Genomic DNA, 19852 nt, shown 5'->3' on the forward strand with positions numbered 1-19852 from the left:
AAAGAGACGAACTAAAATTCAAAATTCAATTTCAATTTTAAATTTTCTTACTCAAATTCAGTGATACTTTGTTAAATACATTTTGGGTACACTTGATGTATTTTACCCCATACAGCGTGCCACTTAAGTCACCGTACTCTTGTTATATTTGCACAAATCACCCTGAAACTTGGCCGAATTTTTGTTAAATTTAAAAAACTTTGATGCAGGCTAACAAAACAATATATTTTCTTTTAAATAATGAAATAAAATTAATTTATTTTTTTATTGTTTTGTTATATTTTGGTGTACGATGCACAAAAGTTTTTGATACTTTTAGAAATAGTTTAATTCTATTAAATATAATGAATGTAAAGTTATTACATAATTTATCCTATCAAGGTAACCCTTTTTATCAGGCAATTCAACAAAAGTCTACGTACTCTTACAAACTAATATAAACTTATTAACTATAAGGAACATTATTTTCATTACAACTTTTAGCTTCGTGTCTAGTGAGATAACCCTTCATCTTAAGCACCTCTCTGAGGCGTTTTGACATTCACATCACCAGTTTTTCAATGTAATTGGGATCCATTGTGCACCACTCTTGGTACAATGCCTCTCACAGGAGGTTTTTATTGCTTGTGAGGTGCTTTCTTATTTTTTTCCAGCATATTCCATACGTGTTCAATCGGATCTGTGGTGGCGTCTCCAAAAGGTGTCGAGTGTTGTACGCGAGGTACAGCCTGGTGTTCATTGCTTTGTGTTTAGGGTTGTTGTCTTGCTGAATATAGAAATCGGAACCTGTTCCCAATTTCTCGGCGTTGCTCTTCATATTTTTTTTCAAAATATTAATATACACGTATTGGTCCATCACTCTGTCGATAAATTCAAAATTTCCGACTCCTGCTGCAGCCATACAGCCCCAAGCCATAATACTTCCGCCGCAGTGTTTTACGGTTTTTATGGTATTTTTTGGACTTAGGGCTTCTCCCGGTCTCCTCCATACGCGGAGACGCCCGTCTGAGCCAAAAATATTGTACTTCGACTAATCTGAGAAGATGGTCAATTGGCTTGTCGACATGCGCTTTGGCAAACTCTAAGCGGTTCCTCCTATCATTTAAATTTACGTGCGCCTTCTTGCGAGGAGTGTAGGACCTAAAGTTATGTTTTTATCGCTCTACGGACTGTTTCCTTGTCAATGTTGCGACCTAGCTCTGACGCAATCTGCACTGCGCTACAAAACGGAACCTTGTCCACCAGATGCTTTATTTTGCACCTGTTATGATCGGAAAGTGCAGGTCCGGCCAGTCTGAATAGTGGATTTGCTCCTACCCATAATCTTAGCTTTTTCTGCATAAGATTTTTCCTCCTTTGTGTGGAGATGCAGGACCTTTCCATGATCATCGAGTGATAACTCTTTTCGAGGCATTTTGTCTATAAAAATCGAATATTTTTCTAGCTCAAGCAAAACACGCCAACTATAATGAATTTACTCATTACTGCACACATTTTTAAAAATCCCCGTTATTTCTAAGAAGAACGCTGGAGCAAGACAGCGCAAGAAATTAAGAGTACGTCGACTTTTATTGACGCAAATATTTGAGTATGTTGACATTCGTTGCAATAATATAAGACTCAAATTAAAAGTAATTGTTTTTCTTTTGTAGCTTAGAAGAAAATATATTGTTTTATTAGCCTACATCAAAGTTTTTTAAATTTAACAAAAATTTGGCCACGTTACAGGACGATTTCTGCAAATATAACAAGAGTACGGTTACTTACGTGGCACACTGTATGTATATGTACGTATGTATGTACCAGCCGTTCATTTCTTTGACATTCTTCAGTAGTGAAGAAAGGTCAAAGAATTGCTTTTAGAAAAAATTTGACTCTGGAAAATGGTCCTCCAAGTACAGTGAAGGACTTAAGTCCACATACTGCAGCATATTTTCTTATTTCCTGGAAGGTACACAATAATTGAAAATATAATATAAAAAAAAAATATTTTTAAGAACAAAATTAACAAAACAACAAAAAAGCGGTATGACAAAAGTCTACATACCGTATTTTTTCGAAAATAAGACATCCTCCGAAAATAAGCTCTATCGTGTTTTTCGGACCTTTTTGTAAAATAAGACATCTTCGAAAATAAGCCCTATCGTGATTTTCGGACCTTTTTGTAAAATAACACATACTCCACATAGACCAAGTGACTGTGATTATCACCCTCCCATTCCCTGCTTCGAAAGGAATTTCCTAATGATAATCCCTTCTAGACTGGAATGGCTTGAAGAAGATCTAACACCCAACACACCCGTTAAGATTTACACGGACGGACACCGGTGTAGGATCAGGGTTATATTGCAAAGAGCTTTCTATTAGTGAATCCTTTAAACTATCGGCTCACTGTAGTATTTTTCAAGCGGAAATAAACGCTATTCATGAAGCCTTAAAATGGTTAAAGTAAACAGAGTATCATCAACAGATATCTGCGTTCTATCAGACCGACAAGCCGCCCTACGAGCCCTGGATACATTCCAAACCACATCAAGGAGTGTCTCACGTTGTCGTCGATCTCTTAATGAGATGGCCAAATAATATCGTATAATCTTATGCCGGGTTCCAGGCCACAGAGATATACCAGGGAACTGTAGGGCTGAATAACTTGCAAGAGAAGGTACCTGTATGTCAAACATAAGTAATTTTATGGAGGTAACTCTCGCAAATTGTAAGCTTCTTATTAAGGACTCACTAATCAGTTCTGCAAATCAAAGATGGATTAGCGTTAATAACTGTGAAATTGCTAGGCAAACATGGCCAAGGCTAAATATGGGCTGGAGGAATTATCGGCCTATATTTTTTCAGAGACAAGAATGGCGCCAAGGTAACAGTGAGTGACGAACGTTATCGCGCCATAATAAACGACTTTTTGATACCGAAATTTGAAGCCCGTGGTTTCCACAACATTTGGTTCCAACAAAATGATGCATTTACAGCATCGTCGTTTCGGTGAGGAATTCATTTCTCGTCTCGGACCAGTCAATGGGCCACTAAGATTATGTGATGCCCAACCTTTGGATTTTTTTTGTGGGGGTATGTAAAGTCTAAATGCTTTGTGGATAAACCAGCTTCGATTGAAGCATTGGAAGCCAACATTACTAAAGTTATTCACGAGATACCTACCAAAGTCTTCCACTGAGTGATTGGTGTTTGCGTACAGCAGAATTACGGCGTAGTTGCGGCCAACATTTGGAAGGGACTATTTAAAAAAATAATAAAGATTCCCCAATTTGAATTTTTGGTGTTTTATTTCAATTTAAAATCCGATACCTCTGAATTCATCACCCTTTATATTAAAAGAAATGTACTTCAAAGCTCAACATATGCACTGTGATACTATACTGTTGCGTTCAGTTTTGCTTCATAAATATGTATACATCAATATATATAGAAGTTCCTACATTGCCTCTAGCACACCTTTATAAAATTGCAAAGACGGAAAGCCAACGAGATGTTGGTTGTAATAAAACTATTCTATTACTATACACCTCGTCTGTAGAGAATGCATGCATGTGTATATGTAGAACTATATGTAAAACAAGGAAAAAAATAAAGTGAAGGTGGCTGTCTAAAGGTATAAAATCAGTAATCAAAATCATAATGCGTGAAGTTTGAATTTGAGCCATCTACGCGGGGTGCTCGAGGGCATACCGATGTTTGTATCCGTATGCTTGTAGTACACAAATAAACTGACAATTTAAATGAATATGCAGATGATGGGAGTACCATTGTTTTTATTATTAATGCGCTCATATTTTTCCATAGGGACAGATAACATTCGCACTAACCCTTGTTCTTCCGCATCTCCTGATATTCATATTTAGATATGCGTTAGGCTGTCGATATTACAACATATGGAAATGAATGTGGAAAATGCGCTTGTGATGGGAAAGGGTTTCGGTCCGTTTGCCTTCGTAATCAGTTAAGCGTTTAATTCATAGCGATTTTCATATGCAATGGAAAGAGTTAGTCTAGAAGTGCACTAGAGCAACTTTTAACCACAACTATACTTATACAGTTTATGGATGGAAAAAAGAAATCCATCTGAAATTGAAGCTAATACCAAAGCGGGCAGCTAATTAATAATGCCTTCACAATGCAATCGAGTCTATTTATGCGCATTAGCGATAAAAAGTCAGGTATGATGTTATACACCGTTGATTATTTGCCAAATACCCATATAATGAGTAAGCTATACATTACACACCCATACATTCATATGTAGCAACACCTATGTTTATAATAATAGCAGCGCGACGTATTGCAAAGTTTTTTCTGTATATTTAATTTTCTTTTTATAACAACATAGTTCCTGCTACACCAAAAACCTTATATGTAACTCAAAGTTTGAAAATTTTTGTGCACAATTATAAAAAATTAAAACAAAAATTCAGACCAAATTTCGAATTTTTTAGTAAGAGTTTTTAGAAAAATGTCGGGTATGCAATTTGTATCCCATTATATTTTGGTATCGCATTGTGCCAGTTAAAACAGACTTAAAACTTGCGTTAATTTTTTCTCTCTACGTCAAGGGAAAAAATTGCAAAAAGCAGCACGATTTTTGAGCCACTTAAATTTGCACAATATTGGACTAAAATTTAGTGGGTTATAAAGCTGCGTACTCCAAACTTTTCTAAAGATTATGATTAAAAAGTTTGAAATTTTAAGAAAATTTGTTGATTTATCTTTTAATTTTCTACAAAGTTAGAAACTTTATGTTATATGATTTTTATTTATAAACTATATATAATATACAATATATACAAATATTTTTGCATATATACATAAACAGGGTGCGCCAAATAAGACCTACTAATGTTCAACATAAATAACTTTTGCAATAATCATTTATTTTGTTTAATTGTTTTTATACATTGAATATATTTTATGGAAATTATGTATGAAATATTACATCAGACTAATGTCCACCATTTTTCTCGATACAAAGATTAGCTCTTTTTAACGCGTTTTCCATTACACCACATAATGTTTCTGGTTGAAGGCTCAGTATTTCTCCTCGAATATTTTGCATCAGCTGTCTAATAGTCTCTGGATTATTAAGATGCACTTTGTCTTTTAAATATCCCAATAGAAAGAAGTTGGGCGCAGTCAAATCTGGCGAACGAGGTGGCCAAGGGAAATCTGAATTTTTGGGAATCAGACGTTCACCAAAAATTTCACGCAGCAGGTCCATAGGTTGCCTATCAGTATGGGCAGTTGCTCCATCTTGTTAAAACCACAAATTAGGATACTGCTCCGCCATTGGCCGCAAAAAGTTTTCAATCAATGTACTGTAAGAAGCTCCTGAAATCGATTCCGGCGTTTCATCCTCGTTTTCGAAGAAATATGGACCGATAACTCTAGTGGCCATAACAACGCACCAAACAATACATTTAGATGGGTGCAACTGATGTTGGTGTGTTGCCCTTGGATTTTCTGAGCCCCACAATCTACAGTCTTGTTTGTTGACATAACCATTTAAATCGAAATGCGCTTCATTCGACATACGCCGATATTTACACTGCATTAAAATTAATTGTAGGGTTCCATAATAAATATCCAACAATTCAATTATAACCTACAAAAAGAGAAAAATAAATATGTCAAAATATGAAAAAGTTATTTGTGCGTAACATAAGTAGGTCTTATTTGGCCCACCCTGTATATATATAATTGACACCTTCTCCTTTAATCGAGTGTTGCCTGAGCTCCTCCTACTATTTGTGGAAAGCGTCTGATGTTTTTCCACAAATGGACGGACCTACAGTTTTAAGCCGACTCCGAACGGCAAATGGTTTTTTATGAGGAGCTTTTTCATGGCAGCAATACACTCGGAGATTTGCCATTGCCTGGCGAGGGCGACCGTTATTAGAAACAACAGTTTCTATTGTTTGGTGTTTCGTGCCCGAGGGTTAAACCGTGCACTTTCGAATAGTTGACACGCACCAACCCATTCGGCTACAGCGGATATACTTTTATTATTGAATAAAAAAAAAATAGTGAAAACTTGAGAATATATCGCGCTGCTGTTATTGTGAACACGGGTGTACACATACGCTTCAGAACATCTTTCACGTATATCGGCACAATGTGGGTCGTCAAAAGTTCAATATTTAGAAGCATCCTCCATATTCCTGGTAATAGCAACAGGACAACAGGCGAATAAAATACACTACCATACAATAGACAAGCAAACAACACATAAATAAATAATGAAAACAACAAAAGCAATCACGTTCTCAACAAAGGGCAAACCGAAAAAGGTTCGCCACAGATAGTCAAACAAAAGGATGCGCGCTCAAGGATACGAACAGAGCACAGCATACGAGCATCTCCACCACAACACATTATTGTATATTGCTTGTACCATCGCAAGCACACACGTACATACATATATACATATGAATATCTACCTAAAAACTTGGTTGGTTGGGAGTGCGAAAGCGAACTTGAATTCGTATGGTACTCAAGCCTTTTGTTTGCTTAGTGGGATTCCTCATTGTTCGCCGTCAAATGATTGCATTGTCTGTGTTGCGAAAATTTAAATTTGCGATTTATTGCCGATTTGCAACGACAGACAACGGGCGAAGAAAGAATAGTCTTGATGAAATCGAGAGTGGATTTTGGTTTTTCTGGCTTTAAGTGCAATATTTAAATAGCTTACAGATATTTAGTTGAGCACGCAGTGGCGATAAAAGCGGATATGCTAGGCAGATAGTGATATTGGCAGGGAGATAAGGGTTGAGTGGTAGCTAACTATTACACGCATATCGGAGCAGCGGATCGATCGCTTACACATTTGCCTAGATTCGCATTTTATAGGTATTCATCTAAATTGTCCTTTTGATTTGCGCTGCTATGAATATTCATGTTTTCAATGTGCCACATTCGACACATAATAATGTGTACATACATATGCATGTCTGTTATTCGAGTGTTTAATATTTGATAGAGTGGTGGTGTACAAAGGCACCTCTTTGTTAGTGCGCGCAAGCAAAGGGTAAACCCAAAAATTGTTGATTTATGGCCAAACATTTAACAGACTTTTTATTTAATTTAACACATTTATATATGTGGATATATTCTTGTAATGCATTACAGTTACACGTGTAGTTGTGTTCGATACACATTTTTCCGAAACTTTTTGTATTCGACACCTCTATACAAGGGTTCAATATTGAGTATTCAACCTATGAAAAGGAGCAAAGCAAGATTTTTGTAAAATTTATAGATATCCACCAACATCAAATCAATTCTGAACTGACCGAGTGAGCCGCTCTTTATCAAACAGTAAAAAATTTTTATTGTGGGCTTAAGTGAAAATATATTCAAAAACCTTTAAATTTATTTTTTTTTTAGGTACAAACTAGCAAGTACAGCACTCAGCTAACATTAAGTCCATTGTTCTGCACTCGGGTTCCTTTTTAAATTTTCTTTAAATCTATCCGGCCTCCGAATCTGAGTAGATCTTATGGTACCAAGGAGGTCGCTTCATAGCACATCAGTGCCAAAGACCTCAAGCCTGATTCGAGCGAAGGCTCGTGTTTTTTGTGCGACTATGTAATCGACCGTATCACGTCTCATGTTATCTTAATGGATTTTCGAATATCGAAAAATTCGCAAACATGGAAACTTCAAAATGCGATATCTCAGTGAAAAATAAAGATATTTAAGCAAACTCAACGGCATTTAAAAGAGGAAGACTTATACTTTAAAATACTATGTTTACTTTTTTATGAAGAGCAAAATCTGCGTAGCTACATAACCTCAAAAATGGGCGAAAACAGCGTTTTTTGCACTTTTAGGTTAGGATATCTCAAAATCCTGACGTGATAGAGCAATTTAAACCCCGGATTCGGATTCTACGTAAAAAATTACTTCGAAAATGACCCTACACTTTCCTAGAACAAAACGTTGTTGACCTGTGTTATCAGTTATCCACAAGAAGAGCACGTGTAGACACATCTATTCTTTACTCAACGCTTTACTGAAGCATCTACGAGTATATGTATTTGCGGACGGTAACAAAACTTTCAAGGGTTTGCGCAAAATTAATTCAACGAATATAATTACTAGGCTCAGCGAGCATATTTTAATCGGCAGTCTATTATCTTGTGAGGCTTCTAAAAAGTTCCAGTCTCTATGAATCGATAATTAATTATAATTCTTTACTAGTTTACACTTCAGAAATTCAAATAGGCTGCGCAACATTCTGATAAAAGCCACAAATTCCGAGAATGGCGGTAAAAGTTTAATAGCACAAAATATTATTGTGATTCAGCTACCTTCATATACACCCATATTAAGCAGCTCAATTGTGATCCACCAAAAGTGATAACTATTTACATATATTTCGGTTAAAGATAGAGAACACAGCAACGGAAAATGAAACATTTACCGAAAGAGAGCGAAAGATTGGAACGAGTCGCTATGTGAGATTATTAGCATTAATGAGAGTGAAGCAGTTAAAAACTAGGGCAAACCACGCAACCCCACCCCACTAACCGTCATTATTAGCACGGTTTGGCTTTCCAGTTCATACTACATAAACAGCGCGCGAAAATGCGAATGCAAATGAAAACGAAAAGCATCAAAGTCCTCTCGTAAGGTAATGCGAACGTTAGCAGGAGGTTGAATGTTGCCATGGACTGTAATGAACGCAGAGGAAAGCAAATATCACAGATGTTCACAACGCAGTGTGCGCGCAAATGGATATGACTACATTCAACTTTTCCTCATTCTCCTAAGCACATCTGCAGTGGCACTTTTGTCTTCTAACCGTCTGACGGGCAGGATTTTGTTGTTGCTGTATATAATTAATTAAAATTTTGTTGAGGTTGGTTATGGTTTTCGTCTTCGCAGTTACTACCAGCACTCCGTCCACAGTCAAACATCTACGGTAAGCGCGGCAAACATATCTGCCAGTTTATATTTGGAGAGGAAGACGCGCTAAGGACAACATCTTTGATACTCGCTTCATTGATGGGGGGTTTTATGGGTGTTTTGTGTGCATATGTATGTATATACTGGTGGATGTTGTACATGAGTAAATGACGATGGTGGTGTGTCTTAACGTGCTGCTTTCGAGAAAATTATGTCAAACCGTCTGCTCCAGTTCGTGGGAATTCCCCAATTATTTCATTTGCTTTTACATTTTCTCGCGCGCATTTACGTTCATTTACTTTTAATTTGTTTTTATTTCTCCTTCCTACTCTCTTTTCAAACTTTCATTTTCATAACTGTTTCCTCTTGGTGAATGAAGTTTGGTGTTTGTAATGACTTTTACTGTCGCTATGGGGGAGAGATTTTAATAGCAAATAAATTACGCGAGTCGGTGGCAGTGCGTGATGTAATTAAGTAATTGTGTGCATTGAAGGTCACCAGTTGGATGGAAGGAGTGGCTACGAATACGAGTATAAATATTTGTAACCAACTGTTGCAATGCTTTAAGCCATTTGGGTATGTGTTTGTCAGATGTGGTGTGAATCGGTTTTTAGCCCATTAAGGATCAATGGGTAGAAAAATACCACTGAAAATTTATTTTTAGTAAGAGGTATGGAAGTATTTTTGAATATATTCTTTAATTAAAACATGGAGCTATCGTTGCGTAGTGGAATCCACATTCTGATTCCACCAATTTCTGGGTGTTACCAGATGTTAAAGAATTCACAATTTCCGAGTGAGCAGTAGAACACAGGCCGAATAGGTAATTACTAAAACGATATCAGATGCATCATATTGAGTACTCTTTCACCCATAGTCTGTATAAAAGAAAGGCGAACTGGCTTATAAAGGGTTTTCCAATAAGAGGTGTTATTTTGATATTCAAAGAAAAATGCTATTTTTTAATACAAATGATCGGATGTTTATTTCCTTATAAAGAGGACGGTATGCCGTTAATAGGGGAAAATAACATCAGGCAAATGATCACCACGACCACGCTTACAGGACAATATCCTTTTCACGAAATTTTCCATAATCGAATGGAAAGTGTCCTATGTCCTCGATAGCCTCACGAATTCCATCTTGGAGGTCTTGAATCGATCCTGGGCTTGGGCTGTTGGCGTCCACCTTTCACGTGGCCCTAAAGAAAAAGTCACAAGGTGCTCAATCAAAAGATCTCGGTGGCCTATTGTGATCACCTCTTCGAGAGATAACACGAACGGTTTCGTTGGTGAGGTAGCACGTAGCGCCGTCTTGTTGAAAATAAACGTTGTGCAGATCAATACCATCCAATTCCAGCCATAAAAAATCGTTAATCATCTCTCCATAGCGCAATCCATTCACCTGTAACACCTATTATTGGAAAACACTATATGTGTAAGTGTTATTTAATTTTGTAGGAATCTTCCCATTATTAATATGGATATCAAACCATTCAACCTTATTATTTTGACTTGGAAATTTCAGCTAGGTTCCATATGATATTATTGTGAGAGTCTACAAAACAATCAGAATGTAAATTAGCAGCATTCATACATTTACCCCATATTGGAAGCAGGGAAAGTGTTTGCCCAGATTTGTGATGCAATGGTCAAAAAGGTACATTCTAATAGACAATTCTGATCCCGTTGACACTTTTTTTTCGTGGTTCGAAGTCGTTCGGCCGCCGAAGCCGAATGGGCTGGTGCGTGACTACTATTCGGAATGAGGAGGGAACGTAGGTTCAAATCTCCATGCATGGACATCGAAGTTTTTTCTAATAGCGGTCGCTCGTCCGCAGGCAATGGCAAACCTTCCAGTGTATGTCTGTCATGAAAAACTCCTCATAAAAAATATCTGCCGTTTGGAGTCGGCTTAAAACTGCAGGTTTCTCCATTTGTGGAAAAACATCCAGACGCTCGCCACAAATAGGACTAGAGCTCGGGTAAACACCCAGAAAGGGTGTACGCGCGAATTATGTATGTATAACGAGTGCTTGTCGTAGGGGCAATAATATCTTGAAAGAAATTAGTACTGAATCATAAGGGGCTTACGTTAATGGCGATATAATTGCCACGAATTCATCATTGCGGCGTCCAATGCATTTGTAAAAAGTGGCCTGTACCATATTAACCAATACGATAATTATTCATAGATCAACGCTACTCAATGATCACATTTTGTGTTAATTTCTGCGCTCGTTGTGTTTTATTGTCCATATTTGTTTTCTTTTGAGTTTTTGCTTAACTATTGCCCAAACGTTTTCTATAGAGTCGGCACCAGTCGACTGTGAAGGCTAATCCAACATATGAATCCTTTTTCGCTGTTTCCACTCTGTACACCTTCGGCTTTGATGCTTAATATCGTTGTCTTCTTGGGAAATATAGGGTGGGCCATGAAAAATTTGCTTTTTGAATCGGCTATAAAAAAAAAAACTAATCAATATTTTTTCAAACTTTTTTATTTTGAAGATTGAACATTGTCATTTATGAATGAAAAATAATATCGTTCAAATGACTGCCACGACTGGTCGGTAAAACGTTTACCGAAACATTTGAGTTCATAAAAAATGTTTATGGCGATGATTATCTATCTCGTGGCAAAGTTTGGTTTGGACTTTTCAGAGGTGGTTGTAAGGACATAAATTACAATTACCATACGGGTCGCCCGAAATCAATAATCATCGAAAACTCCATCGATATTGTTCGTAAATTTATCAAAAGTGATCCGAAATAATCGTCGAAGTTTATGGAATCGGAGTAGAATATCTCCAAAACATCGATTTATTACATTTTAACTGATCATTTGGGCTTACTAAAGGTCTGTGCACGTTTCATTCCGCACAAGTTCACTGAGAACCCAAAATTGATCAGAGGCGAGAAAAAAACGAGAACTTCCTTTACAACATTGTAACTGGTGTTGAAATGTGGCGTTTACAACATGTACCTGAAACTAAGCGTCAAAGTGCTGAATGGGAGGCCCCAGACGAGCTACCACCCAAAAAATCGCGTTTGAAGAAGTCAAAAATCAAGTCGATACTCATTGGTTTTACGTTTCCAAGGGAATTGTCCACAAGGAGTTCATGCCAACGGGCCAAACCGTGAATGCAATTTTCTACCTTGGCGTTTTGAAGCGTTTGTTGCATCGGATTCGTCAAAAGGAGGAAGCTGGGGTTTATTCCATTATGATGCACCACCTCATCGATCCACTCTTGTGACTAATTTTTTGACTATAAGTTGCATTTTAACCATCAATCACTCACCGTATTCGCCTGGCATGGCTCCCTGTGACTTCTACCTATTCGGAAAATGGCATTTGGTCATGAAAAGAAAACGTTTTGCGTCCGTAGAGGCCATCCAAAAGGCTTGTACCGGCATCCTGAAGGACATTCCGGTCAGTGACCTGAAACCTCTTTCAAAAAGCTTTAAGATCGCGCAAAACAGTGTATCGAGGCCAGGGAGCACTAATTTGAATAAATAAGCTCGAAATTATCAGAACAAAACTCCTGTTGTTTCCATTTAGCTCAGTTTTGTTTATTATGGACTTCTCCTTGTATGTTATTAAAGGTATACATGCTGATAAAGTAAAAAGTACCTCAATATTGATAATTTGAATAACATTGGATTTTTTTACGAGGAGTAACTGCAGGAAACGCTTTTGTGCTCGCCTGTGTTCTATAAATTCAAGAGCTTTTTTGCGCACAGCTTAAGAAATTAAAGGATTTTAGGCCTCTAAGCTTCCCCACTTTGTCGCCCAAAATTTTGGAGAGATTGCTGGACGTCTGCATACGATGAAAAACGAAGTCGAATTACACATCACCATGTCAGCACGTATGCTCTAAAGGCAAATCCGTGGAACCAGCTCTACAAGAAATTATAGACAAAACAGAAATGTGACTTGCCTTTTTCAAAAGTTTACACGATATAGAAAGATTTTCCTGAAGCTTTACTGCGAATACCGTTATCTGTGGCATTTTTAGATGGATCTGGATCAGCCACAAGTGAAATTTGTGCTGCCACTTCTTGAGAAAAGAACCATTGCCTCGGGGGAACGGCTATCTTCTCCCTAATCTGCAATCTTATCGTCCAGGCGCTACTCTTAAGATCACAAAGTAAGATTGTAATGTCTCAGTTGTCATATCTTATGCGGGTGACATTGCATTAACAGCATCTATTAAAGTACAAGTCGCTCTCTACATATCATACATTCGGGATAGCTTCTACAAGGAGATTGAACTGAATGTCAATCTCATCCCTATAAAAACCGAAATGTTGATATTCACAAACAAATTTAAAATACTCGCTTGCATGCAAAACGACAAAAAGAAGTGCAGTAAAGTTAAATGTATGCCTATGCTCGAAAGATTTCAGATTTGAAATTCCAAAAATTCTACGAACACGCAGGGAGTCAAATTATACTCCTCCACAATTCTGCTTTGAAAATAATTTTCACGCATGAGTCCCATAAAGATTCGAATGGGATAACGTTGACATTTTTTTGCTATATAAATACAATTTTGTATGGCATAAAAAATCTTCATTATTTATATGCATGTGTATGTGTGTATGCAGTTTGGTTTCGGCAAAGAAGAATCAATAATTGAGTATGAAATGCGTCTTTGAAAGGATTGCTTTGTGTAGTATAAGCAGCACCATGTTTTCTATGCATGATTATGTAACACCATGTCCTTCATATGTTTGCCCAACGATACCTTTAAGGTTACACTGCAAATCTTCAATTCACTCACTTCCGATAAAATACCTCTTGTACCAAATTAAATTCAAACCCATAAGTGCCCTTCTAAACCTTTGAGGTATAATGGAAAAAAATTGTAAAAAGAAATAATCGCGACAGGAAAACAAGAAATGACAAAAATGAATTTGTACTTTGGCAGGACATGTCGCATTGTTGTCACACGATGCTCAATCATCCAGAAAACAAGTGGTACAGCATTTAAGTAGAATGGAGCAAATACGCCACTTTCCTCACTACTATCGCTTTTTCCAAAGCGTATTTATTCTGCACGAGTATTGTACTTTTATTGTTGTTGTTATTGTCGAGCTGCTTTTAAGACATGTGCACGAACAGGCAATGGTAATGGTATTGTGGTCCTTCGGCAACTCCGTTGGCAGCTGAAAATCTTCCTCTAAGTCTACACGTTGTTGTTTTTATTATGTTATTCAGAATGCCATTATTCCCGTTGTTTGGTGCACACTTTTGAACTTCTACAACCGAAGACGTGGATATAGTGAATCGAGGTATGATTCTCAAAAGGTATGTAACAAGGTGCGCAGGCTGTTTTATGACCTCGGCGATGTGGAGCTGATGTATGTATGTTTGTGATGGCATCGTGGGCGAGTAGTTCAAGTGCCACACGAAATAGCAAGAACGGTTCCGCACGACAATTTTAACGCGAATACGTTTCGCCAACCATTCGCTGGCGATACAAAGCCAAACTTGAATCAAATATTGTGCCACAATAATACAAGTGAATGACAATAAGTGAGAAATCGCAAGAATCGAAAAATATTCGAAAGCAGTTGTTGTGCCGTTACGACCGTTACCGTACATACATATGTGTATGTTTATACATATACATATGTATATGAAAGGACGAGTTAGACGAGCCTTGAAAAGTAAATTTGGGCGAGAGCGTGCGTGCTAAGGCAGACAGGCTTACACATGTCATCTCAGGCCCGTAAAGGAATGTACGCACACATTCGCATACATTCTTATGCATCCATACATTCTTAAACTTGTCCGCTGTAGTAGGAATTGTGTTCCATAGGGGGAAATGTAAAGTAAACACACATCCTGTTCAGCAGCACACATACATAGGTATGTACATATCCTCCATTCTAATGCACCTTTGCGCCGCCAATATTATGTATAACAATACGACACGATAACATTGCTACTTATTGTGAATTCTGCATGATTATTATTATTATTATTATTTCTCCTTCGTATTCTAATTTCACAATTGTTATTTCAGAGTAATCACATTCTTATTCATATTCCTGTGCTGGTTAATGCATATAGATACATACATACATATATCTGTATGTATTATATTTGCATGCATGTACGCACTGGTATGTAGATCTGACGAATCCCTCCCCCTTTGATGAAAAATGAAGACCTGTGATATTCTTAGGAAAGTGAGTGGCACGCAAAAAAAAATCTATGAGATGGTTTTTGAAAAAAGTTACGAAAGAAAATCACAAAAAATATAAAATAAATGATTTCTTCAGCGATAATACTATATAATAATAATAGTTTGTATGTAGTGTATGAGCCGGGAGGGCACTGCGTCAGTTTCATTATTCGTGCGGGTTACTTAGATGACGACGTCGCCGTGGGAGGTGAGCAATTTGTCTTAGCAATCGATCGTAGATTTGTTCACCTTACAATTTTCGGCGTTTACGTGATGCTTCAAAGGAAGATTTGATTCGTTCATGGATGTGAAGGTTCCAGGCACCTAGCTCGGTGGCAAACAGCCCACGTCCGGGGGTACACCCGAAAAGGGCGAAAAAATTAAAATATTGAGCTCAAGTTGCTGATAAGTTTGCTACAAGTTTGCAAGATAATCCATGAAATATGAGGAAGGATCTTAGACTTGAACACTTCAAACCGTGCAAGCGTTTAAGTCTAAAGATTAAAATTTGCATAAAAATATCACCGAGACAATGTTGGAGCGATTTTGTACGGTAAACAATAAATTTACCCATTTCATTTAAACAGAAGTGCAAGTAAGCCAAATTCCTATTATTGCTTATCTAATGGGCAGAACGCTCTACTAAAAAATCAGCAGCCACTTTTCAGTCCCAAAGTGACGGTTGGGTGTGCATACTCAAGCAGTGAATTAATTGGGCAATAGGGCAAGAAAGCTGTCAATGATATGCGGATGGCGTTGTAATTATAGAAAGGGGCTAGTTTGAGAACACCTCCATGTGACATAATGGTCTAAACTTGACGAAGAGATGGTGTACCTGGGTGGGTCTGGATATAAATCCAAATCCGAAACATCCGTCATTCCTTTCCCCAGGAAAATATTCTTACCAAGAATGGGAGAGATCAGCATGGACGTGGTTTGATTGGTCAGCAAGGTTAAGGATCTTGACATTGTCCTGGATGCCAAGCTTAACTGGCAGATTCGCGTTGACGCAACTTTGTCCAAAGGAACGAAGACTCTCCTAAGCTTCGCCGCGCAGCATGCGAGTGCATCACTGCGATTGAGGCGATGCTGGAGCTGACACCGCTTCACTCAGCAATCAATGAAGCGAACCCTATTGAATATAACTTGGGAAGGTTTCGGTAAAAGAAAAGTGATGCCATCTAAGAACAAGCCAGGCGAAAAGCTTATTGAAGCAGTACAACCAAAACAGGTTTGAAAACTCATTACCCTCCCCAAGGATAATCTGAGAATGCTCACGGACAAGTCATTGCAGACTGCGCAGTCATCTGCACAGTATTGGGATATGGCCTACTGACTCCACTTTCTACTTGAGTGAAGTGCTATAGTGCGGAGAAGGTTGATACATTTTGGCCAATTTCAGCCAGAAGAAAGACACATACATCAGTAAAATCCAGTTCTATCTCAAGTTAAATAAAGAATCCCGGTTTGGAAATGTTGCTAGCAACGGTGATTGTCAAATGAGAAGAAATATCAAATGTATGAGCATCGCCTCAGAAACAGTTGGCAAATCTTTGTTTTTAAAAAATACAATACTTTTTATAGTGATGACTTAGAATTTTCAGGTCTTAAAACTTTGGTATAAAATAATTTGCAATATGGTGCTCAAGAAAAGGCCAAAAGCAGTTTTCAAACCAATTGAAGTGTGCCTTCTCATAACAACTTGTGAGAACGAGGGATAATTTTCATTACTTCGTCGACTCATGAAGAGAATGAGTTAGATGTCTTTACTATATGTATATCTATGAAGACTTAAACTCGCTTAGTGGATAGAATATTATTATTATTTTTTTTATTATTTTATGTTTTTTGTCCCATTGTGGTTGGTATTTATTATTATTACTAAAGTTTAATACAAATTCATATCATAAATATGTTCATTAATGAAACCAGAGAAAAATGATTCTTAATTAATTATAAATTTCGTTTGTTTGCTTGGCCCTGGCCATGGTGTAATTTGGAGATAGCGTAAGAAGAGCTGACGCCGACTTGACGCCGCCCAATGAAAAGTATGCCCCTTTTGTTGTTTGTGAAGAACAGGGTACAATTTTAAAGTAATTTTTCGTGAGTTTGAGAGGTAGAACCATTCGAATTTTATTTAAATCAAGTAAATATTTTTTTGTTTTCTAAATATCACCACTATGGAATTGAAAATAAATTAACTCATATAGGTATGCATTTTTTGTATTGTGTTATTTTTTGTTTCTTTCTTCAATTCTTTGTTTGGAATAAAGGTTGTACTCTATCACTGGCCGCCAGTTAATCTCAAATTGAAGCACTTGGAGCTATCAATATGAAATTTTAAAATTCTTATATTTATGTCAAATAATACAAATAGTTTTATCAATAACTAACGAGTTTGTACAAATTGCATTGAAAAGAGGGAATTGCATTTACAGTATTTTTCAAAAATGTTAAGTTTTTGATGATTGGAAAAAACGAAAATCGTTACCGTCCCAAAATTCAAGGTCGTGAGTCCAACCGCTTGTTTAGCACTTTAATCCTGAAAATTCTTTTTCTATATCCTTATTATATATATTACTTATAGAATAACAATTTTTGAGTAAGGCTTTGATGTAAGGAACTATTTCAGCATTGGATAATTGAAAAATTGCGCAAAGTAGAGTTCAAAATATGGACAAAATTGATGTTACCTGCTACGTCCGACTGACTGCCGCAGATCCTTCTGTCATGAAGCAGAATGTACTGTATGTAGCTGGTTGGACTGATGACGGTCCCCTTTTTATAGGCGAAACACATCTCAAACAGTCCACTCTGCCCAGCATGTGGAGACGAGGATGAGACGGCGGATCACTTTCTGTGCGTCTGCCCGGCCTTCGCTCGAATCAGGCTTGAGGTCTTTGGCACCACAAGATTTCTTCTGACGTCCGGTGGATTTAAAGAAAATTAAAAAGGGGATCCGAGTCCAGTACAATGGTCTTAATATTGCCTGAGTGCTATACTTGCTAGTCTGCCCCGACAAAATAAAAAAAAGCACACGCTCTTGAACTGAGTGCCACACCCAGTGTTGCCAATGCAATAAGTTTTCCTGATCGAATTTCGGAACAAATCCGAAAACAACCGCCCATAAACGTTAGTGTTGATAAAATTACCTGCATAATGGCTAGTTAGTATTATGGTAGACTTCGGTTTTGTGACTAAAAATTGAAAAGTATTTTTTTGTAGCAAAATAAATTAATTGGGGCCGCTGCAGCCGAATGGTTTTACGGCTGACTGCCATTTCGTTGGTTCAGGCTCGACGTCCATTTTGAATAGGAAACACCAAATTGTGAAAAACAAGTCTTATTTAAAGGCTGTCGATCCTATACAGGCAATGGTAAGTGTATTTCTGCAATTAAAAAACTTTTCATGCAAACCAGCCGAATGGAAGAGTCCGCATAAATCGGGTGGTAGGTCCTGTTTGTAGGACAAGATCTAGTCTCACACCACAAATTGGAGGAGGATTTCAACCAAACATCTAACAAAGGATGTATAAAAATATATGTACGTAATCTAGGACTCTCACTATTTACCTTTACTCAATTCAATGGTACTCTGAGAATACCAAATGAAGAAATAAGTAGGTATTCGGCTATACCCTCAGGCAACATAGAAGCAATCACACACATTGTAATTGAACACGCACACCTCAATGCATTCAGCTTATGTAGACTTCATTCTGAATGCAACCTGATTTCTGCTTTTTCTGGATTTTCACTTATGTTTGATTAGAATCCTACTTTTGTTCGACGTTATTCCTTTCTGCGAATACCTCTTTCAAAAGAACTAAAAAGAGGTTGGTTGTCATTACAAGAAGTTTGAAGCAGTGGATTTCCTCAAATATTTTATACCCTTGCGCACTTATGAGCAAGGATATTATAATTTTACGTCCCGAACGATAACGAAATCGAGGTAGATATAGACATACACATAGGTACATGGCAAAATGCTCAGAATGATGAGAGGAGTCGATTTAACCCAGTCTGCCCGTTCGTGCGCCCGATAACTAAAGTAAAACTTAATACATTGCAATGAAATTTGGTACGCAAGATAGTTTGATATTGAAAATGAGTAACCTTTTCATATAACAGTAATCTTTAAAAAAATAAGGACGTGATATCTCTATAAGCCGTATAAATAAATATTTGGTGCATATGATTAACTCAGAAAAAGAAATACGATGCCAGAAAAATTAAAAAAATAAAGAAATTAAAAGAGATTCGAGTATTTTAAGAAAACTCGCCCAAATTCGTACATGTATTGCTCCCACCTCATTTATAACCGACATAAACCGACCAACTTAAATTTGCCTAAATTATACTTGCGTATAAGGTTCGGTCCGGACCGATTTTAGCGCTTCCTTACATGTTTGTTATTGGCTTAGTTTATAGACACACATTGGTTTGGCTCATGCCAGTTTAAGGGTTGGTGTTTCGTTGCTGTTGGTATTGTGATTGAAGTCTTCGAAAATTGGATATATGAGAAATTTGTGACTCTCTGACATAATATCCATGTGCAAAATACGTGCGAAACGAAAAGGGGTGGAACGTATGTATATTGATGGCAAATGTCGTGTGGGGGAGTGTCGCCTTTAACACATAAATATATGTATGTAGGCATGCACGGATCCAGTACATAAAAGTACAAACAAATATCGCCATTCCATTTCTCTTGTGAATGATTGATTGA

Source organism: Anastrepha ludens, chromosome 4 (assembly GCF_028408465.1).
Source record: "Anastrepha ludens isolate Willacy chromosome 4, idAnaLude1.1, whole genome shotgun sequence".
Classification (NCBI taxonomy): Eukaryota; Metazoa; Arthropoda; class Insecta; order Diptera; family Tephritidae; genus Anastrepha; species Anastrepha ludens.